The sequence below is a fragment of the Ornithorhynchus anatinus genome, chromosome 7, assembly GCF_004115215.2.
Source record: "Ornithorhynchus anatinus isolate Pmale09 chromosome 7, mOrnAna1.pri.v4, whole genome shotgun sequence".
In the NCBI taxonomy this organism is placed as follows: domain Eukaryota; kingdom Metazoa; phylum Chordata; class Mammalia; order Monotremata; family Ornithorhynchidae; genus Ornithorhynchus; species Ornithorhynchus anatinus.
In genome coordinates, this window is record NC_041734.1 from 25,318,237 (window position 1) to 25,342,827 (window position 24,591).

The 24,591-nt window shown below is 47.2% G+C and overlaps 1 long non-coding RNA gene across 1 annotated transcript; it reads left to right on the forward strand.

The window, feature by feature from the left end:
- Window positions 1-11,300: 11,300 nt before the first annotated feature.
- LOC103170458 lies at window positions 11,301-23,510 on the forward strand. Its single transcript, XR_486182.3, has 3 exons — window positions 11,301-11,416; window positions 22,725-22,767; window positions 23,288-23,510. It is a non-coding gene; the product is annotated as an uncharacterized LOC103170458 (long non-coding RNA).
- The last annotated feature ends 1,081 nt before the right edge of the window (window positions 23,511-24,591 follow it).

A 24,591-nucleotide genomic window follows, 5' to 3' on the forward strand; every position in this document is an offset into this window, starting at 1 on the left:
AAGTGTGGGGGCTGGGATGTAAGAGGAGAGAAGAGAGGTGAGGTAGGAGGTGGCAAGGTGATGGACTGCTTTAAAACTAATGGAGAGGAGTTTTTGTTTGATTCAGAGGTGGATGGACAACCACTGGAGATTCTTGAGGACAGGTGAAACAAGGCCTGACATTTTTATGGAAGGTGTTATTGGCAGCAGAGTGAAGTATGGACTGGAGTGGGGAAAGACAGGAAGCTGGGAGGCCAGCAGTGAGGGTGATGCAGTGAGCAAGTCTGGGTAGGAGAAGTGATTGTATTACTATGGCAGCAGTATGAATAGAGTGGAAAGGACAGATTTTAGTGACCTTGTGAAGGTGGGACCGACAGGATTTGGTGATGGATTGAATATGTGAGTTGTAAGAGAGAGAGAAGTCAAGGATAGCACGAAGGTTATGGGCTTGTGAGACAGGAAGGATGGTGGTGCAATCTATGGTGAAGGGGAAGTAGGGGGAGGACAGGGACTCGCTCAAGGAATTTGGAGACAAATGGTAGGAGGGAGATGGGTGATAACTGGAGGGAGCTGTGGAGTCAAGGGAGGGTTTTTTTAGGATAGGAGAGACATGGGCAAGTTTGCAAGCAAAGGGGAAGAAGCCACACTGAAAAGTGAAAAGTTCACTGAAAAGTGAACGGTTGAAGATGGCAGTTAAGGAGAGAAGAAGGGAGGGGGCAAGTATTTTGATAAGGGGTAATGGGTTAGGGATGGATGCACAGGTGGAGGTGGTGGATTTTGAGAGAAGGTAAGAGATCTCCTCTAGAGATACTGCTGGAAAAGATGGGACAGTTGAAGAAGGGGCAAGTGATAGGAGGGGTTGGGTAGGAGCAGGGGAGATTTGAGGGAGATCACACCAGATAGTTGCAATTTTCTCAGTGAAGTAGATGAACAGGTCATTGGGCCAAGAGATGAGGGAAGTGGGAGGACAGGGATTTGAGGAGGGAGTTAAACGTGTGGAACAACTGGAGAGGATGGAACCATGCCTGAGTGATTTGGGTGATTATTCAACCCCGTGTCGGCTTGTCTGGATCCAGAAATACCAACAAGCGCATTGGGATCCAATCTGGTCACCTGTCTTGGGGACTGTTACCGCTTTCTTCTTGACCTCCAGCTTCCATCTACCAGCTGAGAAGGAATTGAGAAAAACGAGGCTGATCGTCCTGACACGCCACTGTCAGACCACGAGGTGTCGCACGACCACAGCAAGACGCGCCTCGGATTTCTCCCTTGAGATTCCTCGCCAGAAGCATCTCTTCCAGGCCCTTCCCAAGCCCGGCCCTCCCCAACTGCAGCCTGGCCTCAAGCTAACATTGAATAGCACTGCAGTCTTCTCTCATCATATTCCGATTGAATTATTGCATCAGCCTCCCCTCTGATCCCCCATCCTCCTGTCTCTCCCTGCTTCAGTCTATACTTCACTCCCCTGCCCGGACTCTCTTTCTCCCCTCCTCAAAAACATCCAGTTTTGAGGTTCGCATGAAGCAAAAACTCCTCACTCTTGGTTTCAAAGCTCTCCATCACCTGGACCCCTTCTACCTCACCTCCCTGGCTCAGTGGAAAGAGCACGGGCGTGGAGTCAAAGGTCATGGGTTCTAATCCAGGCTCCGCCGCTTGTCAGCTGTGTGATTTTTGGGCAAGACACAACTTCTCTGTGCCTCAATTCCCTCATCTGTAAAATGGAGATTAAGCCTGTGAGCCCCAAATGGGACAACCTGAACAGCTTGTATCCCCCTCCTTTGATTAGAACAGTGCTTTGCACATAGTAAGTGCTTAACAAATACCATCATTATTCTACAGCCCACCCTGTACACTCTGCGCCTCTGCCGCTAACTTCCTCACTGTGCCTTGTTCTCACCTGTCCCACCGTCAAGCCCTGGACCGCTACTGCTGACCTGGAATGCCCTCCCTCCTCACGTCCGCCAAACTAACTCTCTTCCCCTCTTTAAAGCCCTACTGAGGGCTCACCTCCTCCAGGTGGCCTTCCCAGACTGAGCCCTCCCTTTCCTTCTGCCTCCCTCCCCTCCCCATTCCCTCTACTCCCTCCCTCTACTCTACCCCCTTCCCCTCCCACAGCACTTGTGTATATTTGTATATATTATTTATTACTCTTATTAATGCTGCATATATATCTATGATTCCATTTATCTATTTTGATGGTATTGATGCTTGACTACTTGTTTGGTTTTGCTGTCTGTCTCCCCCTTTTAGACTGTGAGCCCCTTGTTGGGCAGGGATTGTCTCTGTTGCCGAATTGCATATTCCAAGCGCTTAGAGTAGTGCTCTGCACATAGTAAGCGCTCAATAAATACAATTGAATGAATGAATGAATGAATCTTCCCGGCATGCTGCCACTGTTACAAACAGTCTCAATGTTTCGGTGTTACAGTATCTGATAAATATCTTCAAGAAGCAGGCAACATTGGGATGGTATTTGTTAAATGCTTATGATGTGCCAGGCTAAGCACTGGGGTGGATACAAGTTAATCAAGATGGAACCAGTCACTCTCCCACATAGGGCTCCGAGTCTTAAACCCCATTTTACAGATGAGGTAACCAAGGTACAGAAAAGTGAAGTGAGTTGCCCGAGGTCACAGAGCAGACAAGTGGCAGAGTTAGGATTAGAACCCAGGTCCTTCTGACTCCCAGATCTGTGCTCTTCAAGGGTGAATTTGCTGTGAGGAAAAAAAATCCATTATTAACATATGGAAACAGCAACTCATGTATTCAGCACTCCCACCAGAGGCAAGGTGAACTAGTGCTACACTGGGCTCTGTGGATTCTCCATAGCTTTGAAGAAACTTTCTTCCCTCTGGGTCCGCCATTCAGCAATAAATCCGAGTGTTTGCCCTCTCCTGGAGAATGGGATAGGAGGGATAAGATAGGAAAGTCAGAGAATGCAAGTTTGGAGTTTGCAACTTTGTGGTAGCTTAGGGAAGGAATTGGGTTGGATGGGGGTGGGAGAGGGTCTAGGAGAGTTGGAGGGGAAGGTTAAGTCTGGCAAGAAGTCAGATTGAAGGGTTTCAAGGAAAGACCCATCTCCCTCCTACCTTACCTCCTTGAGCGAGTTGTCTATGGCTGCTTTCTCAAGTTCCTCTTCTCTAATTCTTTCCTTGAGCCACTCCAGTCTGGCTTCTGTCCCCTTCATTCCATAGAAACTTCCCTCTCAAAGGTCACTGTTGAACTCCCTCTGGCCAGATCCAGTGGCCTCTTCTCCATCCTAATCCTCCTCGATCTCTCAGCTGGCTTCAACACTGTGTGAATCACCCCCTTCTCCTGGGGGTGAAGAAGAAAAGAATGCCTCCCCATCAGGGAATTGAACTCTGTTCTCCTGTGTGACAGGCAGGGATACTCACCAATTTACTATCGAGGAGAGTTGGAAAGCAATGGTAGGAGGGAGATGAGGAAATAACTGGAGGGAGTTGTGGGGTCAAGGGAGAGTTTTTTAGAATAGGGGAGTCATGGGGATGTTTGAAAGCGGTGGGGAAGAAACCAAAGATGGCAGTTAGGGAGGGAAGAAAAAAGGGGTCAAGTGTTTTGATAAGACAAGAAGAGATGGCGTTGAATGCACAGGCCGAGGGGGTGGATTTTGAGAGAAGGCAGGCTATCTCCTCTAGAGATACTGCTGGAAAAGATGGGAGAGTTGAAGAAAGGGAAGGAGGGACTAGAGACAAAGAAGCAGAGGAGATTTTAAGGAGATCACACTTCATGGTTTCAATTTTTTCAATAAAGTACATGGCACTAGGGGAAAGAGATGGGGGAAGTGGGAGCACAAGGAGGTTTAAAGAGGGAGTCAAACGTCTGAAACAAATGGTGAGGCAGTGGGCATGGGAGTCAATAAGAATGGAGAAATGATTTTGCCAGGAAGAGGAGAGGGCAGAGTTAAACCAGGAAAGGATGAATTTAAGATGAACAAGGTCGGCCTGATACCTGGATTTCCATCAGTGGCACTCTGCGGCTAGTGCACAGGATTAATACGAATAAATAAATTATGGATGCATACACAAGTGCCGTGGGGATGAGGGAAGGGTGAATAAAGGGTTCAAATCCAAGTCTATGGGTGAGGCAGAAGGAAGTGGAAGAAGTGGAAAGGAGGACTTAGTCGAGGAAGGCGTCTTATAGGAAATGTGTTTTTAATAAGGCTTTGAAGGTGAGGCCAGTGATTGATCATCTGTTGGATGTGAAGTTTCCCATCAAACCATCCCATCTCATGCTGTGCTGACACCTTGGCAATTGTAAAGTTAGCCCTCTGGGGAACTGTCTGCCAGTATGCTGACCTTGTCAGTGGGTCCTTCTTCTTTCAGTTCGCTTTATAGTCACACATTTCCATATGCATTTCCATACAGTTGCACGAGGCAGAGGTCGAAGGGGTCACTCCTCAAACTGAGGTCCTGGCAGATGGTAAGCAATTTTGCTGCAATGCCCCACTGCACTGTCAAAGAGCCAGGCATTGATTTTGGAGGCACAGAAATAAATCAGACTGTTTACTAGCAGACGCCATTGCTGGCATGACTGTTTCCATGGCAACCCAGCCTGCGCAAGAATCCCAATCCCCTTTTTATTTCATAAATTTCAACCCTTGCTAGGGAGTCACTTCAGACCCCTCGTCCAACCTCACTCCCATCACAAGTGACTAAACGTGAACTGGCTGGTTAATGCCTCCCTCCAGAGAAAAGGACAGTCCGACTCCTCGCTTCTTTTTCTTTCCCCCTCGGTGCCAAGAGACTGTAGCTGATGGGATATGGTGGGATTAACTGAGGACCCAATTTGTCTCTGATGCAAGCCTCCTCTGCAAACCCCGGACGCAGGTTGCCAGAGGAACTGTCAGACTGTGGAAGCTGGCTTTTCTTCCCAGAAATGATTGACTTATGAATAAAGGAAAAGAGATAGATCGTAGGGAATGAGTCAGTAGAAAGAAAGGCAAATTTATTCTTGCTATGCCTCTGGAGGGGTGGAGGGAGAGAGAGAATTAGAGGAAGAGCGATGGAGCATTTTGTTTTTTTAATGATTTTTTTCATCAGACAATTGACAGAAACGAGGACTCAGTGACACATACACACTGACTCACCCTGAAGACACACCCACCCACTCAACCACCCACACCCCCCCCCAATACACACACACAAACATATTAGGCACTGAATTTCACCCACAAAAGCTCATGAGAGCACACACACACACATACACATTTTCTGAGAGCCTGAGCCAACATCTTGGTGTTGAAAGCTCTACAATCAGTCTCTGAAGCAGGAAGGAGCGGAAACCGTTTCTGTTTCTGTTGCTGTTGACTCCTTCGGGTTTGCGTGTTCACCAGAATCCAGGAAAAAATGGACCAACCAGTTAATTAATCAATGGTATTTATTAAGCATTTGCTATGTGCAGAGCACTATATTAAGAGAGTACAGTGTAGCGTGTGCCTTTCCCACAATGAGTTTACAGCCTAAACTAAATAAATTATGGATAATAATAATTATGGTATTTGTTAAGCGCTTACTATGTACCAAGAACCGTTCTAAGCGCTGGGGTAGATACAAGGTAATCAGGTTGCCCCCGTGGGGCTCACAGTCTTAATCCTCATCTTACAGATGACGTAATTGAGGCACAGAGAAGTTAAGTGGCTTGTTCAAGGTCACAGAGCAGACAGGTCGTGGACTCGAGATTAGAACCCATGTCCTCTGATTCCCAAGCCCATGGTCTTGCTGCTAAGCCTCGCTGCTTCTCTACATATATATGTGCTGTGGGGCTGAGGATAGGATGAATAAAAGGTTCAAATCCAAGTTCAAGTGCAATGCAGAAGGGCAGGGGAGTAGGGGAAATGAGAGTAGTCAAAGGCCTCTTGGAGGAGGAGATGTGATCTTGGAGGACCAAGAACAAAAGAGGCACAGGAGAACTAACCACTCCACAATCCTACTGCCACCCTCCTTCTTGCCCCATCTGAACGTTGGACATGGTGGGGGGATTAGTTTGGGCTGTTTCTTCCTGTTACTGCAAGCTCTTATCCAAGCACTTATCCTATACCGCCTTGATTACCGTGTCAGTCTCCTTGTTGACCTCCCTGTCTCCTGTTTCTACCCACTCCAGTCCATACTTCGCTCTGCTGCCCAGATCATTTTTCTACAGAAAAGTTCAGGCCATGTTTCCCCACTCTTCAAGAAAGTACAGTGATTGCCCATCCACCTCCACACCAAACCAGAAACTCCTTACCATCAGTGATGGTAGTCTATACCCTCATCCGCTCCTACCTCAAGTCACTATACCCTAACCTGTGCAATTTGCTCCTTTAATGCTAACCTCACTGGACCTTGATCTCATCTGTCTCACTGCTGATCTCTTGCCTGTGTCCTGCCTCTGGCCTGGAATGCCCCGCCTCCTTCATACCCAACAGGCAATTACTCTCCCATTCAAAGCCTTATTGAAGGCAAATCTCCTCCAAGAGGCCTTCCATGACTAAGCCCTCTTCTCCTTTTCTTCCACTCCCTTCTGTGTCATCCTGACTTGATCCCTTTATTCATCCCCGGCCACAGCCCCACAGTGCTTATGTTCATAGCTGTAATTTTATTTATTTGTATTAATGCCTGCCTCCCCTTCTAGTCAGTAATTTTGTTGTAGGCGGAGAAAGTGGCTGTTATATTGCTATATTATACTCTCCCAAGCGTTTAGTACCTGTTCTGCACACAGTAAGTGCTCAATAAATATGATTGACTGGCTGACTGCCTCTCTCCACCTGGCTCCAGGCAGAGGCACAAACCATATTTTGCTCAGAGCACTGTATTAAGCACTTGGGAAGTACAATACAGCAATAAAGAGAGACAATCCCTGCCCACAACGGGCTTACAGTCTAGAGGGGGGAAGACAGACATCAAAACAAAGGCATCGTATAATCTCTACGATTATAGATATGTACATATATACATAAATGCTGTGCAGGGGGAGGGGGTGAAGAGCAAAGGGTCGAGGTGACAGAGAAGGGAGGGAGAGCTGAGGAAAATGGGGCTCAGTCTGGGAAGGCCTCTTGGAGGAGGGGAGGTGCTCTTTCAGTAGGGTTTTGAAGAGAAGAAGAGTAATTGTTTGGTGGATTTGAGGAAGGAGGGCGTTCCAGGCCAGAGGTAGGACCTGGGCCGGGGTTGACGGTGAGACGGGCGAGATCGAGGCACAGTGAGAAGGTTAGCACCAGAGGACCAGAGTGTGTGGGCTGGGATGGAGAAGGAGAGGAGGGAGGTAAGGTAAGAAGGGACAAGGTGATGAAGAGGTTCAAAGCCATAGCGAGGAGTTTCTGTTTGATACAGAGGTTGATAGAAAACCACTGGAGTTTTTTGAGGAGGGGGATGACATGCCCAGAACGTTTCTGTAGAAAGATAATCTGAACAGCGGAGTGAAGTACGGAATGAAGTGGGGAGAGGCAGCAGATGGGGAGGTCAGATAGGAGGCTGATGCAGTAATCCAGTCAGGATGGGATGAGTGACTGAACTAATGTGGTAGCAGTTTGGATGGAGAGGAAAGGGAGGATCTTGGCCTTGTTTTCTGCCCTCCTTAGTTGTGAGTTCTCCCTTTCAGGTCACGGCACCACATCTGCTTGGCTAGCCTGCTGGCATCTCTTGTCCACCCATGTCCCAGCCGGCAGTGCTTAGACAGTGCCCAGCTCTTAGAACGGTGCCCAGTGCTTAAAACAGTGCTTGGCACCTAGTAAGCGCTTAACAAATCCCATCATCCTCATCATAGCTTCCATGCTGGTGAGATGACTGTATTCCAAGACTTGAGTGTTGACAATCCTGTTCTGCCATTTGACAAGGAACATGGTTTGCTGATAATGCTGGTGCTCCAGAAGCTGGATGGGTCCTCCAAGGATAGAATGAGAGAAGCTTGATTTTAACTACTTGAGGGCAGTTGTAGACGGATTATTTTAGGATTTATGGCGGCAATGGTGGTTCAACATGGGAATGAGTTTTCAGGCTCAGCTCATCTGTGAAGATTTTCATCACCAGGAGGAATAACTTTCTTGGCTGGTCAGGACCAGACCTGGAAGCAAGGATCGAGGGATAGTCTGGTCCCTAGGTGCTCCCTGGGATTCCTCTGAGGACACATTACTTTATATATTGTAAAGGCTCCAACTCTCCCCAGACAACTAGATGGAAGAGAAAGTAGAGGAGACTCCTGGTTAATTATGGTAGGAGACTTGTCTTCAACTTCCTGGCCCAGGCTGATGACCTCTTTCCTAGGGCTAGGAGCGAGTCCAAGAGCTCCTGAGCGCTGGAGTTGGAGAATGAGGATAAAGGGTAGGGACCAGAGCCCAGTCTGCACCTGGATGGATCTGAGCTGAAAGGTAACAGCCAAGAACTGGTTAGGAAGGAGGAGCCAAGGCCCAAGGGGCAGAAAGGGAAGGAGAGAAGCAGGTAGGGAGTGTGTAGAATCTGGGCATCGCTGATGGATCTGGGAAAACCTTCCATGCTGGTGAGATGTTCCTTGGGCCTGTTCCGTTGACAGGTTGCAAGGCCCATGTCCATTTCTTACCAACACTTGTGTTTCCATCTAGAAGGTGGATCATGGGATGGATGTAGCAGCTTGCTTATCTCAACATAGTTTGGGGATTCATACCCAGAAACTTTCACCTCAAATTTATACAGTTGCTAATTGCTGATGTTGCTAATCTAATACCCAGAAAAGTGAAAACTGTGGTATTTGTGAAGTGTTTTTCTATGTGCTGAGCACTGTATGAGGTGCTGGGGGAAGATACAAGGTAATCAGACTCAAGATATGAGATAATCCTAATAAACTGACTAAATGTTATCAAATGCCCAAGTTAATATACCTGTCTATAGCAGAATTAACAATAATAAAAGTAATAGTATTTCTTAAGTGCTTACTAAGTGCCAGGCACTATTCTAAGCACTGGGTAGATACAAGATAATAGGTTTGGACACAATCCCTTCCTCACATAGAGCTCACAGTCTTAATCCCCATTTTACAGATGAGGAAACTGTTACGGAAAAGTTAAGTGACTTGTCCAAGGTCACGCAGCCGACAAGTGGCAGAGTCAGGACTAGAACCCATAACCTTCTACCTCCAAGGCCTGTGCTCTATCCACTATACCATGGCACTGATAGTTTCATTTATTCTAAGGAAGGTTTCTTCTGCACATGCTTACATTCCTGAGTGAGAAAAACCTTCTCTGGATCCCTGGGCACCCTCCAGCTACCACCCCATCTCCCAGATCCCATTCCGGCCCACTTCCTTGGATGAGTTGACAGACCCACGGCCCTCACTTCCCCTATACCAGTTCCCTTCTTGAAGCTGCATTCTGGTTTTCATCCCTTTCCCCTGCCAGGGCCATGCTTACCAAGGTCTCCAATGATATCTAGACTGTAATCTTGTTGTGGACAGGGAAAATATTAATCAACTCTGCTCTATCATACTCTCCCAGGTGCTTAGGACAGTGTTCTGCACACAATAACATATATATATATATATATCGATTGATTAATTCTCTGTCCTGACCCTTCTTAACCTCTTGGACACCTTCAATAATCCTCCTTGAAGTGCTATCCTCCCTTGGTTTCAACTACACACTGCTCTACTGGACATCTTCCCATCTCTCAGATCACTCTTCCTCTGCATCTTTTGCAGGTTCCCTTTACTTCATTCAACCCTTAAATGGGGCTGTTCCCTAAGGCTCTGTTTCAGGACTCTTATTCTCCTCCCTCTACACTCCCTCTCTTGAGAGCTCACCTACCCACCTGATTCAGCTATTACCTCCATGATGATGATTCCCAAATCTAGTGCTCTAATCCTTTCCTCTCTCCTTTCAATAACCCTCTTGGCCTCTCGGGACCGGTCCTGGAAGAAAGAGTCAAGGGGCAGCCCGGTCTCTACATGATGATCTCTGGGATTCCTCTGAGGATGCAATAATTGTGTTATTTGTTAAACACTTACAAGGTGTCAAGCACTGAGGCCGTGTCTTGTCTTATGCCATCAAGTCATTTCTGACCCAGAGCAACACCACGGACATATCTCTCCCAGAAAGCCCCGCTCTCCATCTGCAATTGTTCTGGCAGTGTATCCATTGAGTTTTCTTGGTAAAAATACAGAAGTGGTTTACCACACCCGCCTTCCGTGCAGTAAACTCAAATCTCTGCCCTCGATTTTTTCCCATCCCACAGCTGCCCAGCATGGGTATGTTTTGACTTGTAGCAGATTGCCTTCCACTCACTAGCCACTGCCCAAGCAAGGAATGGAATGGATAGGCCTTTGCTTGACTCTCCCTCCCATAGCCGAGACTGGAAACTCTCCAGGTGTGACCCTGAGAAAGGAAAGCACTGGGGTAGACACAAGTTAATCAGGGTAAACCCAGTCCCTGTCCTACATGAGACTCGGAGTCCAAGTAGAAGGAAGAACTGGTATAGAATCTCTTTTGTGCAAATGAGGGAACTGAGGCACAAGTAAGTTTTTTAGTTTTTTTTAATGGTATTTTTTTTTATCACTTACTCTGTGTCAGACACTGTACTAAGCAGTGGGGGAGGCAGTCCCTGACCCACACAGGGCTCGCAGTCTTAATCCCCATTTTACAGATGAGATAACTGAGGCACAGAAAAGTTAAGTGACTTGCCCAAGGTCACACAGCAGACCCGAGGAGGAGCTGGGATTAGAACTCAGGTCCTCTGACTCCTAGGAGTGTGTTCTTTCCACTGCTTCCCTTTCCCATCATAGTTAAGAACACTCCCATCCTTCTTTCCCAGAGACCTTGGCATCACTTTGGCTCTCACTGGCTTCCAGTCTCTCACAGTCTGTCCCTAAACCATGGCAACGTTTCTTCTCTAATGTTTCCAAGATCTGCCCCCTTCTCTTCACACAAACAGTCACCCACCTGGTTTAAGCTCCCTTCATCACCTGCTCAGTGACTCAGCCCTCTCCCTAGCCTCCTTGCCATCCCCCCAGATCACTCAGCTTCTCTGTGCCTCAGTTCCCTCACCTACAAAATGGGGTTTCGATACTTGTTCTCCCTCCTACTTACCCTGTGAGCCCCATGTGGGGCTTGATTATCTTTTATCTAGTCCAGTGCTTGGTGCAGAGTAAGTGCCTAGCAAGTACCATTGTTTTTCTTATTATTTAGTATTAATACTATCAATATGAAATTTTCAGGCTCACAGGGGTGCTAAACTTACTGTTCCAATGGATATCGCCAGAGACAGAGGACGGTCCAGCTTAGAGGAGAGAGGACAATCCTTAGCTGGAACCCAGCTGATGTCATAATGTCCTCTGACACCAAGGATTCTTCTCCCAGGAAAGTCCCGGCACTGGAGGTGGAAGCAGAGGCTGGGGAGAGGTTGATTTGCTCTAGGATGATGGAGACTGTGGCAATAGATGCAGCAACTATTGCAAATGATGCTTCTCCCACATGATGCAGGTGAGGACTCTCTGAAGGCTGGATGAACATGCCCAGTTATCCCCAGTCTACCTACTTTGGAGGCAGAAACTCATAGAGCCAGCCAATCAATCAATCAATCAGCCAATTAATTGCATTTATTGGGAGCCTCCTCAGTGCAGTACTAAACATTTGGGAAAGTAAAAAAAGACCTGCATTACCTTTGCACGAGGATTTGCACTCTTTTATTCACCCCTCCCTCAGCCCCACATCGCTTATGTACATATCCATAATTAACTTATTTGTATTAATGCCTGTCTCCCCCTCTAGTTGCAAGCTCCTTGTAGGTTGGGAACATGTCTACCAACTGTTACATTATATTCTCCTGGGCATTTAGGACAGAGTTAGGCACACAACAAGCACTCAATAAACGACACTGATTGATTGATTTACCTTGAATTCATGGAGTTTCCCATCTAGTTTGGGAGACACACACCAAGGAAATTATTGATGAGTGGAAGAAAAGAAAGGGAAAATGGGTATGTGAATGAGAAGTTGTTCAAATTGTAGAGTTTGTAAATTGGGCCATACAAAACTGCCCCTGGTGGCTGTGAATGCATAAATGCTAAATGACTTTATGTGCTCTGGTTTTGAGATAAGCTCCAGCTGAAGTGGTCAGGAATGTGTGAAGTTCTGTGCATACAGCTGAATAGCCTGAGACATCCTGGGAAGCAGCATGGACTAGTGGAAAAAGCAGGGAAGCCAGAGGACCCGGATTCTAATCCTGACTCTGACAGTTGCCAGCTGTGTGACCTTGGGTGAGTCACTTAACATCTCTGGGCCCCAGTTCCCTCAGCTGTAAAATGAGGATTCGATACCCTCCTACTGACAATGTCTGCTCCATGATGATCTTGTATCTACCCCAATGCTTAGTACAATGCTTGGCACATAGTAAATACTTAACAAATACTATTATTATTATTATTTTAGGGTGGGCAAAGAGCTGGGAAATACCTGTATTAATTAGAGAAGGATACATGATGCAAATTCCAGTAAAGGACAAAAAAAAACACTGAAGAAACCGAACATTTTAAAGCATCAGAAATAAAACATGGGTGTCAAAATGTCATAATGTAAGATCGCTATTACGTCTCACCTAAAATCAAAACGCAAAAAGAAGAAACCGAAGAAATCAGTAACTGGAGGGGATCCAATCTGAATGTTTTGCAAAAGCCAGAGCCATGCAGCTGGGTGCCCAGCATTTATCTGGTTCCCCTACCATAATGAAGCTGTTGCGGCTTGGAGCAGCCTGGCCCAGAGCCTCATCACACAGTTGGAAGCAGTACTGGGATAATGAGGAGCACTGGGGATACTGTTGGGAACCAAGGACTGTGGCATGGAGCAGAATGGAGCCCGAGGTTGCTGTTTTCTCTACCGGTTATAACTGTGCAATTTAGGATTTTATCTGTTAATCGATGAATCACCGGTATTGACTGAGCACTCACTGTGTGCTGAGCACTGGCCTAAGCACTTGGGGGAGTACAGGGCAACAGAGTTGGCAGACACGGTCCTTGCCATTGAGGAGTTTACACTTTAGAGAGGATCTTACCAGCTGAAAAGGGCACAAGATTGGGAATCAGGATTCTTGGGTTTTTATTCTGGCTCCACCACTTGCTTGCTGTATGACCTTAGACAGGTCACTTAACTTCACTGTGCCTCACTTTTCTCATGTGTAAAATGGAGATAAAATAAATACCTGTTCTCCCTCCCCTTGAGACAGTGGGACTGAGACTGTGTCTGATCTGGTTTATCTTGTACCTATCCCATGCTTAATACTATGTGCTTGGGACATAGTAATAATAATAATAATAATGGTATTTATTAAGCGCTTACTATGTGCCAAGCACTGTTCTAAGCGCTGGGTTGGATACAAGATAGTCAGGTTGTCCCACGTTGGGGGGAGGGGGGGTCACAGTTTTAATTCCCATTTTACAGATGAGGTAACTGAGGCACAGAGAAGTTAAGTGACTTGCCCAAAGTCCCACAGCTGATAAGTGGCAGAGCCGGGATTAGAACCCACAACCTCTGACTCCCAAGCCCATACTCTTTCCACTAAGCCATGCTGCTTCTCTAAGTAAGCACTTAGTAAAAGACACATTATTATTATTATTATTAGTTCCTTTTCTCATTGTTCAAGATGCCTATCTAATCCCACTTAATCTGTGAGTCTTTTGAGACACAGGGACTGTGTTTTACTGTGGGGTATTCACCGTGTTGGGCTGTGTTGGACTTTATTTACTGCGGGCTAATGATGCCAGAGATTAGCCATGCACTAACTCCAAGACGGTGTTCTTCCCCTCAATCTTCCAGCTGGGATCCAGGTCAGGATTTGTGGCCTTTCTTGGGGGCCCCGAGGCTGGCTGGCTAGCAACTCACCCCTGCTGCCTGAAGAATATCTTGGTCATCGGAGAAACAGCGTGGCTCAGTAGAAAGAGCATGGGCTTTGGAGTCAGAGGTCATGGGTTCGAATCCTGGCTCTGCCACTTGTCAGCTGTGTGACTGTGGGCAAGTCACTTAACTTCTCTGTGCCTCAGTTACCTCATCTGTAAAATGTGGATGAAGACTGGGAGCCCCACGTGGGACAACCTGATTCCCCTGTGTCTACCCCAGTGCTTAGAACAGTGCTCTGCACATAGTAAGCGCTTAACAAATACCAACATTATTATTATTATCCACCTCCCCAACCCTCCTGGGAGCAATTGGATGTTTGGAGAGACTGGCAAAACCTGAGTCAGGACTCTCCTTCCTGTTCCTACTCTGGAAAAACAAATAACCAGAGCACCACAAGGGTTGGGCTATGGAGGAGGGAGAGAAGAATGAAAGAGGATCATCCAATGGGGATTGAGGCTGACTCACAGAGGAAGATAAAGAACACACAAAGCCACCTTAAATCAAGTGATTAGATAGAACACGTGGGAGGTGGTGTGGGAGGTGAAATACACTGAGAAATCTCGAGGCTCTGGTTGCCAGGGAGACCGGGGACCCCCAGCGACAGACCCAGCCAACACAGGATTCTCGGCATCTAAGATCGGCAGTGGTCAGAACTCTGCACGGGTGATCAAGTCTCAGAGCGGGGATTTGAGAGTGGTTCTTGGAAACGGCTGTTCTTTGGGTGAGGGTGGGGTGGGGGGACTGGGTAGCCAGCACAGGGGAAAAGATAGAACTGCCAAGCCTTGAAACGTGATGTATTGCATTCTACTGCCCTGGATTTGAAGACTGAAGGTGGGGAGGGTCAAAATACCCCTTCTTCCCAGGACAACACCTTCAGATATAGGCCTCCCTGTGAGGTGGGTCAAAATGATCACCCACCCCATTCGGTCCTATGCCACTCTTCGCACCGTGAGGGCACATAACGTAACATATTGATGTTATATGCCATATTTTGCCAAAGACCCTTTCCCTGCTGTTTCCCTGTGTCCATGTCGCTGCCTTTGCCTGCCTCCCCAGTGGCCACGCTGAGCCTATGACCACCACTTGCCTGAGTATCGGCCATCTTGGCTTTGAGAGCCCCAACTTGTGCCCTGCTAATAGATTACTTCAGTCCTGCCGCCATCTTAGAGAAGAGCAGCAGCGGGGCCTCTTCTGGGTAAAGACTCATTACTGTCTTTGAGCACTGCTGGGTGGAAGCCATTTTGGAAAGCCGTGCTGCATGGTGAAATAATATTAATGAAAAGAAGAATAATTTTCTATTCATTAAGCGCTTACTACATGCCAAGCACTGAGTAGTTACAGGAACATCAGGTCGGGCACAGTCCCTCCCCCATGGGCCTCACAGTCTAAGTGGGAGGGAGAGCAGGTATTCAACCCTCATGTTACAGATGAGGAAACTGAGGCATAGAGAAACAGCATGGCTTAGTGGAAAGAGCCCGGACTTGGGAATCAGGGGTCATGGGTTCTAATCCCAACTCCGCCATTTGTCAGCTGTGAGACCTTGGGCAAGTCATTTAATTTCTCTATGCCCCAGTTACCTCATCTGGAAAATGGGGATGAGGTCTGTGAGCCCTACTTGGGACAACTTGATGACCTTGTATCTACCCCAGTTCTTAGAAAAGTGCATGGCACATAGTAAGCGCTTAACAAATACCAACATTATTATTATTACAGAGAAGTTCAGTGACTTGCTCAAGATCACACAACAGGCAAAATATACAGTTGATTGATTGGTTGATTGAAGGATTAAAACCCGGGTCCTCTGACTTACAGACCTGTACTGTAGCCACTTGACCACACTACTTCGGAGGCATCGACTCACTTCACATATCAACTGAAGCCCACTGGCTTCTTCCTCACCTGTAACCTCGCATATCCCAAAAGCCTCTCCGGTAGTCTTTATGCACATCAGCCAGCCCACCAGCAGCTGGAAAAATGGCTTACTTGCCAACCACAAAGACCAGTGAATCACAGTGGAACCCTATGAAATATACAATGGAATTCCAGAAAGTCACATAGGGTGTCTGAAGGCAAACAGATAATAGACTTCTCCTGTGTTCCAGGTTTTTCTGGCTGTACTCTCTCTCTCTCTGTGCTACTCACTAGCCCTGTCTGTCAGTCTGACCCCTAACTTTTTGGATGTTGTGCAGCCTTGAGGGTGGGAAGGGGTGGCCTCTGTCCCCCTTTTCCCAGGAATGGGTCCCTGTCTGGAATCTTGCCTAGATAGCAGCATATTGGGTGTCTGTCCTCATATGTTCCTGGGGTGGAGTAGAGGCCATGGGCCTGTTGGTGTGTTTGTATGTTTTATGTGTGTTTATGTGTGTTTGTGTGTAACTGTGCCTGTTTGAGTGTTTGCGTCCTTGTTAACTGAGAGTGTCTATCTGTTTCTGAGAATTTTTAGGTGCCATTCTGTGTCTATTTTTGTGTGTACGTTTGTGAATGCACATATATGTCCTTTAAGGGGAGGTCTGAAAAAAGCTGTCAGGTTTGAGGAACCCAAAATGACATGGTAAAGCCTCCAAGAAAGTGGGGCTGGAAAAACAGGATAGGTAAAAAGACAGAGATCCAAAGATGAGCAGAGACAGAAGCAGAGACAGACAGAAACAGTGAGTCAGACAGAGGTTGCGGGGGGATCCTGAGCAGGGGACAGGGGTCACAGAAGAAGAAGGGGGGCTGACCAAGGGTAACCCAATACAAAAACACCTACAAGTAAGGCATGCAGACACACAGGCAGACACAGGCTCCCAGGCAGATACATCTATGTGCTCCCACATGGAACCAAAGAGGGCCAAACAAAAACTTTCTGCTAGTGGGAAGAGTGTTGTTTCTGCTGCTACCCCCCAAATCCCGTTTGAGGGGTGCAGCCTGCCCCAGCTGTATTCAGAGCACTCGCTAATGAGCCCTGCTGGCTGGAGAGAGTGGTGAAGGGCGAAAACACTGACTGCCGGAGGTCCATGGCACAGGTGCCCTAAAACTGGATGCCCAGGGCCTTTCTGGGCCTCCCTGGACCTCTCTGGACCTCCCTGGACATTGCCGGACTAGGGATTCATTCATTCATTCAAAAGTATTTATTGAGCGCTTACTATGTGCAGAACACTGTACTAAGCACTTGGAATGTACAATTCGGCAACAGATAGAGACAATCCCTGCCCATTGACGAGTTTACAGTCTAATTGGGGGAGACAGCCAAAAACAATAGCAACAAATAATAATAATAATAACAATGTTGGTATTTGTTAAGCGCTTACTATGTGCAGAGCACTGTTCTAAGCGCTGGGGTAGACACAGGGGAATCAGGTTGTCCCACGTGGGGCTCACAGTCTTAATCCCCATTTTACAGATGAGGGAACTGAGGCACAGAGAAGTGAAGTGACTTGCCCACAGTCACACAGCCGACAAGTGGCAGAGCTGGGATTCGAACTCATGAGCCCTGACTCCAAAGCCCGTGCTCTTTCCACTGCGCCACGCTGCTTCTCTATTTGTTGCTTAACAAATACCAACAAAAAAAAAAAAAAAAAAACAAATAGAATCAAGGGGATGTACATCTCATTAACAAAATAAATAGGGTAATAAAAATATATACAAATGAACATATGAGCACAGTGTTGAGGGGAGGGGAAGGGAGAAGGGGAGGAGCAGAGGGAAGGGGAGGAAAAGGGGGCTTAGCTGAGGGGAGGTGAAGGGGGGGCAGAGAGGGAGCAGAGGGAAAAGGGGAAGCTCAGTCTGGGAAGGCCTCTTGGAGGAGGTGGGCTCTCAGTAGGGCTTTGAAGAGGGGAAGAGAGTTAGTTTGGCGGAGGTGAGGAGGGAGGGCATTCCAGGACAGTGGGAGAACGTGGGTCAGTGGTCGACGGCGGGATAGGAGAGAACGGGGGACGGTGAGGAGGTGAGCGGCAGAGGAGCAGAGCCTATGGGGTGGGCAATAGAAAGAGAGAAGAGAGGAGAGGTAGGAGGAGGCAAGGTGATGGAGAGCCTTGAAGCCTAGAGTGAGAAGTTTTTGTTTTGTGCGGAGGTTGATAGGCAACCACTGGAGGTTTTTAAGAAGGGGAGTGACATGCCCAGAGCGTTTCTGAAGGAAGATGAGCCAGGCAGCAGAGTGAAGAATAGACTGGAGCGGGGAGAGACAGGAGGAAGGGAGATCAGAGAGAAGACTGACACAATAATCCAGCCGGGATATTATGAGAGCCTGTACCAGGAAGATAGCCATTTGGGTGGAGAGGAAAGGGCAGATCTTGGCGATAATATAAAGGTGAGACCGGCAGGTCTTGGTGATGGATTGGATGTGTGGGGTGAATGAGAGAGCCGAGTCAAGGATGACACCCAGCTTGCAGGCTTGAGAGACGGGAAGGATGGTCGTACCATCCACAGTAATAGGGAAGTCAGGAAGAGGACAGGGCTTGGGAGGGAAGATAAGGATGAGAGCTTCTGCTCAGCTAGATGATTCAGTCTGCACCAAACAAAAATTCCCATCACTGGGCTGGGCAAGCCAGTCTGGCCATACGTTGGCAACAACAACAGCAGCAGCAGCCCCACCCACTGCTGTCCCCACCTCCTTACCACAACTTGGGGTGCTCTGTCCTCCCTCATCTTGATGGGTGCATCCTGAGCCTGTCAGTCTAAGGGTCCAAACCCCCAAAACACAACCAGCCAACTGAAATCGGGATTCCCGGCCACCTCGGTCTGATGCCCCCAAGTGGGAGCCCAATCAGTGAATCAGTTATATTTATGGAGTGCTTTCTGTGCACAGAGAACTCTACTAAGCGTTTGGGAGAGTACAGTATAAAAATAAAACAGAGCTGATAGACACGTTCCCCGCCCACAGTGAGCTTAAAGTCTAGAAAAGGAGACTGACGTTAATGTAAATAAATAAATTATGGGCATGTACGTAATTACTGTGGAGCTGGAGAGCAAATCAGGGAGTTGCAAAAGGAAATGGGAGGTGAGGGTTTAATCAGAGAAGGCCTCTGGGAGGAGATGTGTTATCAATAAGGCTTCAAAGGTGGGGAGAGTGATGGTCTGTCAGATATGAAAAGGGAAGGCATTCCAGGCCAGAGGTAGGACATGAGCGAGAGGTCAGTGGTGAGATCAACGAGATAGAGGGACAGTGAGTAGGTTGGCATTAGAAGAGTGAAGTGTGTGGGGTGGGTTGAAGTAGGAGAGCAGTGAGGGGACAAGATGGCTGACTGCTTTAAAGCAATCGGTAAGGAGTTTCTATTTGATAGGGAGGTGGATGGACAACAGCTAGAATTTCATGAGGAGTGGGGAAATACAGACCCAGCATTCTGTAGAATGTACGGTGCTCTACTCACAGTAAGCGCTCTATAAATATGATTGAACTAAATGTTCAGCAGAACTAAATGGCCAGTAGAGTGAGGTATGGACTGGAGTGGGGAGAGACAGGAGGCAGGGAGGTCAACAAGGAGGTCGATACAGTAGTCAAGCTGGGATAGGATAGGTGTTTGGATTAAGATTAGCCCAGGAGGGCTGAGCTCTCAGCCCCAGCAGGGAAGGCCTCAACTCTCCCTTCCCCTCCCTTTTGGGACCAAGCCCAGTGTCTGGAGAGGAGGGCCAGGGAAGCCTGAGAGGCTGGGAGACTCCAAGGCTGCAGGGCTGATCAGCCTGCCGACTGCACCCATTTGACTCAGGTAGCTGCGATTGGAAGGGGGCCTGGATGCCTCCTGAGGTGGTAGCTGGATGGGAGGTGGAGAAGGGAGTGAGGAGACCCTGATTCTTCCCCCTTGGCCAAGCCCACCAACAGTAGATCTGCAGGGCCCACTCTGTTTTGCACATAGTAAGCGCTTAACAAATACCATCATCATCATCTGTTTCTGCTCAATCGCCAGCCCCAGATGCAGCCCCGGAGGTGCTCCTTTAGAGACATGTGCGGTCACAGAGTCACACAGTAACAGAGATGCACATTCAGAGACATCACTAGCAACTGAGCTGCAATGCCACAAAGATAATAATAATAATGGTGGTGTTTGTTAAGAGCTTACTATGTGCCAGGCACTGTTCTAAGCCCTGGGGTAGATACAGAATAATTGGGTTGGACACAGTCCCTGTCCCACATAGGACTCACATTTTACAGATGAGGGAACTGAGGCCCAGAGAAATCAAGTGACTTTTTCAAGGTCACACAACCGACACTTGGTTAGAACCCATGATCTTCTGACTCCCAGTCCCAGAGAGACAAGTATTGTACTTTCCCAAGTGCTTAGTACAGTGCTCTGCACACAGTAAGCATTCATTAAATACGATTGAATGAACATTCCTAGTCTCAGATATGCATCATCACAGAGATGCCACAGAGACATACCTAGACACAGAGATGCTTTGTCAGAAACATGCCCAGTCACAGTGATGCACAGTCAGAGAGACCACAGTCAGAAGTATTACCAGCCACAGAGATGCAAGATCGCAGAGATGCACAGCCGAATTGTACATTCCAAGCACTCAGTACAGTGCTCTGCACATAGTAAGCGCTCAATAAATACTATTGAATGATTGAATGAATGAATACACAGTCCAGGACCTGCTAGTCACAGACCTGACCAGCCACAGACTCTACCATTCTGTTGACATGTTGGACCATGAAATCAAGTCAGTCATTGGCTTGGATTAGCCAATGGCCTAGTGGAAAGAATACAGGCCTGGGAGTCAGAGGTCTTGAGTTCTAATCTCAGATCTGTCACCTGTATGCTGTGTGACCTTGGACAAATCATTTAACTTTCCGTGCCCCAGTTACCTCATCTGTAAACTGGAGATTTACACTGTGTAAATCCCGATTTTCTTGTATCTACTCCAACAATTAGTACAGTGCTTGGCACATGGTAACCAGTTAACAGATGCCACTAAAAAAAAAAAACAAAACTTTCCTCCCCAGTCTCAACCAGGGCCCACTTCAGGCTCTGCTCCTTGAGTGAAGACCCTTAGCATTCTGCGAGATTCTTTTTCATAACCAGTCTCAGCCCTCTGTGACCATTCCCAGCTGAGAGTTCCCACTTCCCTTAACCAGAGGCGTTGCTATATCCTGTCCTAACTACGGCCAACCTCTGGTCCCCAGGAAGTCCCTGGTCCTTCTGTTTTTACCTCTACCATGCCTCATCTTCATTATCTTCCTTTACCCCTTCTCCACTGCCCCTTCCTCAGGTTGTCACAGCAGTTGAACCTGTCCCCACCGTACCCACCCAGTGAACATAACCTTTGCCTAGCTCCTCTTTCCTTTTCTGGTTCATCTCCGAGCCTCAAAGTAACCCTAGTAATAACTCTTGGATTTATTAAGCTCTAATTATATGCCAAGCCCTGTGAGAAGCAGCGTGGCTCAGTGGAAAGAGCACGGGCTTGGGAGTCAGAGGTTGTGGGTTCTAATCCCAGCCATGCCACTTGTCAGCTGTGTAACTTTGAGCAAGTCACTTAACTTCTCTGTGCCTCAGTTACCTCATCTGGAAAATGGGGATTAAGACTGTGAGCCCCATGTGGGACAGTCTGATACAACATGATGACCTTATATCTACCCCAGTGCTTAGAAAAGTGCTTGGCACATAGTAAGTGCTTAACAAATACCAACATTAAGTGCTGAGGAAGATCATCACAGTGTCTTTTGCCTGAGTCAATCAGTGGCTTGCCTCTATTTGAGTTCCAATCTCTTGTTCTCATCCCCCATCTAACCTAATGTCTAGGATTGGGGTGGTCCCCATCCTCCAATATCATCCCCTCATCTTTAATTTTTTGTATTCTGAAGGCTGAAGTAACAGCTGGCTATATAATAGTAAGAGCAGCAGTAGCAGTAGAAATAATAGTAATAGTACTTATTGAGAGCTTGCTGCGCGCAGAGCACTGTACTGGGAGAAAATACAGAGGTGGTAATTAGACACATTCCCTGTCCCTCAGAGAGCTCACAATCTAAAAGTATAAATGGAGAGAAGGGACTGTAATCTTAATCTCCCTCTAGACTGTAAACTCTTTGTGGGCAGGGAACGTTTCTTCTGACTCGGTTATAATGTACTCTTCCAAATGCTTAGTACAATGTTCTACTCACAATAAGTGCTCAATAAACACTGTTGATTGATTGACTGCCTGGAGATAGGCACATTAAAGAATTATGAGACGATAAAACACCACACAGAGAAGAGAAATGCACAAAATAAGACAAAATCAGTGGGGTTCAGGGGTAGAAGAGCAGAAGTTCAGGCTCTTTGTTTCTGAATCTAAGGCACGCCTGAAGCCAGAGCAACCTCTGCAGCGGTGGTCAGTCTTCCCAGGGTTTGGGGAAGGCCTCACACCTTGGATATTCTTCTGTTTCCCACCAGGATGGTAGAAGATGGATCAAGGTGGCGGTTCCTCAGTGGCACAGTTCCCAGGAGAGGCAGCATGGCTGGCTGTCCGACAGTGGGAATGCCAAGACGGCATGACAAAGCTAAAGCAGGAAGTGTGTGGAAAACAGCAGTAGGGGTTTGGGGCAGCAGTGAGGTCCCTGAAACGGACAGAGCAGGTGGTGCTGGAAGCCCTGTCAATTATATAAGTCACTGGACAGGTGGTGGTATTTATTGAGAGCCCAATAGTACAGTAGTACTAAACACATGGGATATACAAGACAAGGAGGTTTACTACTTTGTTCTCTCCTGGGGGCCCATTTCTGTCAATCTGTAACACTGCCCAACAACTCGTAAGTCACAGTCCTCTTTATCCCTTCCCCCGCTATGAATCCCTCACTCCCCACACCCCATACCAAGATCCATCATCCACACACCTGAGCAGACCTTTTATTTTCCATGAAAATTTTTTTCCCTTTCCTTGATTCATGGCTTGAAATCCCAGCCCGGTTATTTCTTGCAGTTTGTCAGCCCCCTTCTCTTTTTCTTAGACCCTGCAGTAGATGCAGTGAGGACACTCTGGAAGCTCTGGAGGTGGGTGATTGTTATTATTATAATTATTAATAGCAATACTAATTGTGGTTTTTGTGAAGTTCTTCCTATGTGGCAAGTACTGTGCTAAGTGCTAGGGTAGATACAAGATAATCAAATCACACGGGGGCTCACAGTCTAAGTAGGAGGGAGAATAGGTATTGAATCTCCATTTTGCAGATTAGGGTGCTGAGGCCCAGAGAAGTTAAGTGACTTGCCCAAGGTCACACAGCAGGCAAGTGGCGGAGCCAGGAGTAGAACCCAGGACAACCGACTCTCTGGCCTGTGCTTTTTCCACTAGGCCACACTTTTTTCACGCCACTCATCCTGTGTCTCCCACAAACTCTGATTCCAGCACCACCGAGTCCCAAGCCAGTCTGCACCTGTCCCGTCTTATTTGGCAACCCATCACTGGCGTCACATTATGTGACTCATTGTGTTTCTAGCAGAAATTGCCTTGCCCTAAATGCTGGATCCCTTTGGAATAAATGTCCCTGATGTGAGTTGTCATCTCCCTTCACAGTGACACCTTATCCTAGCTCTGCACATTCTGGGGAGGTAGCAGCGGGAGATGACAGCATGGCCCAATATCCAGTCAAATAGCTTCCAGCGGAACCAGCCCACTCCCACCGATGACCATCCCTAGACCCAGCTTTGGATACAGCGTGAACACTGATCTCTGTCAGCCCCCCTCAAAAACTTTCCACTTCATCATAGTAAATAAAGCCTGGCAGACTTGAGCAGTATACTGATGGTAATTATTGAGCACTTACTGTGTGCAGGACACTGTACTAAATGTTTAACTAAGACACTTGAGCATGAAATTAGTCAAAACCTCCAGCCAAATCTGGTGCCGTGCTGCTCGATCAATTTGCCATAGCAAAGGCAAACAGTAGATGCTGAGCAGAAAGGCATCTCTCTGCCCTTGTAAAATTCCTTCCCCCAATCTCTGCGCCCCTGTTCAAGCTTTCACCACCTGCAGAAGGGCAACCCTGCTAAAATGAGTCTGTGCTAGCCTCCTGCTTCAGTGTGAAACATACTCTTAAACAATTTGTAAGCTTCTCATAAGATCGTAAACTCGCTTGTAAACTCCTTGCTAGATTGTAAGCACTCTGAAGGCATCGATCAGGTCTACAAACCCTATTGAATTGTACTCTCCCAGGTGCGCAGTACAGTGGTCTGTGTGCAGTAAGTTCTCAGTAAATACTATTGTTTGATTGATTTCACAGTACTCTCCTCATCCCATCCCATTACAAATCCTTAAGACACACATGATACCTATAACAATATCTCCAGCTCCAGGCCACAATTCCTCTCCTCTTTGGTCTGGACCAGGCAATCATGTTCCCTCTCCCAGTCCACCAATTTATCAATAATAATGATAATAATAATAATGTTGGCATTTGTTAAATGTTTATTTTGTGCCAAGCGGTGGGCTAAGTACTGAGTTAGATGCAACATAATCAGATCAGACATGATCCTACATGGGGCTCACAATATAAAGGGGAGGGAGAATAGGTACTGACTCCCCATTTTGCAGATGAAGAAACTGAGGCATGGAAAAGTAAAGTGACTTACTCTAGGTCATGCAAAGCGAGCAAATGGCACAGCCCAGATCAGAACCTGGGTCTTCAGTGTCCAAGTTGTGTCTACCCCATTATTTAGTTCAATACCAAAATTATTATTAAAATAAATTAAATAAATTATATCATTTATTTATTAATCCAAGGTATATCACCATCCAAGGTCAATGCTGTTTTTAGTTGACTCTGGAGCCAATGATAGTCGGAGGTCCCTGAATCTTTCACACTGCAAACAGTCTTTGTC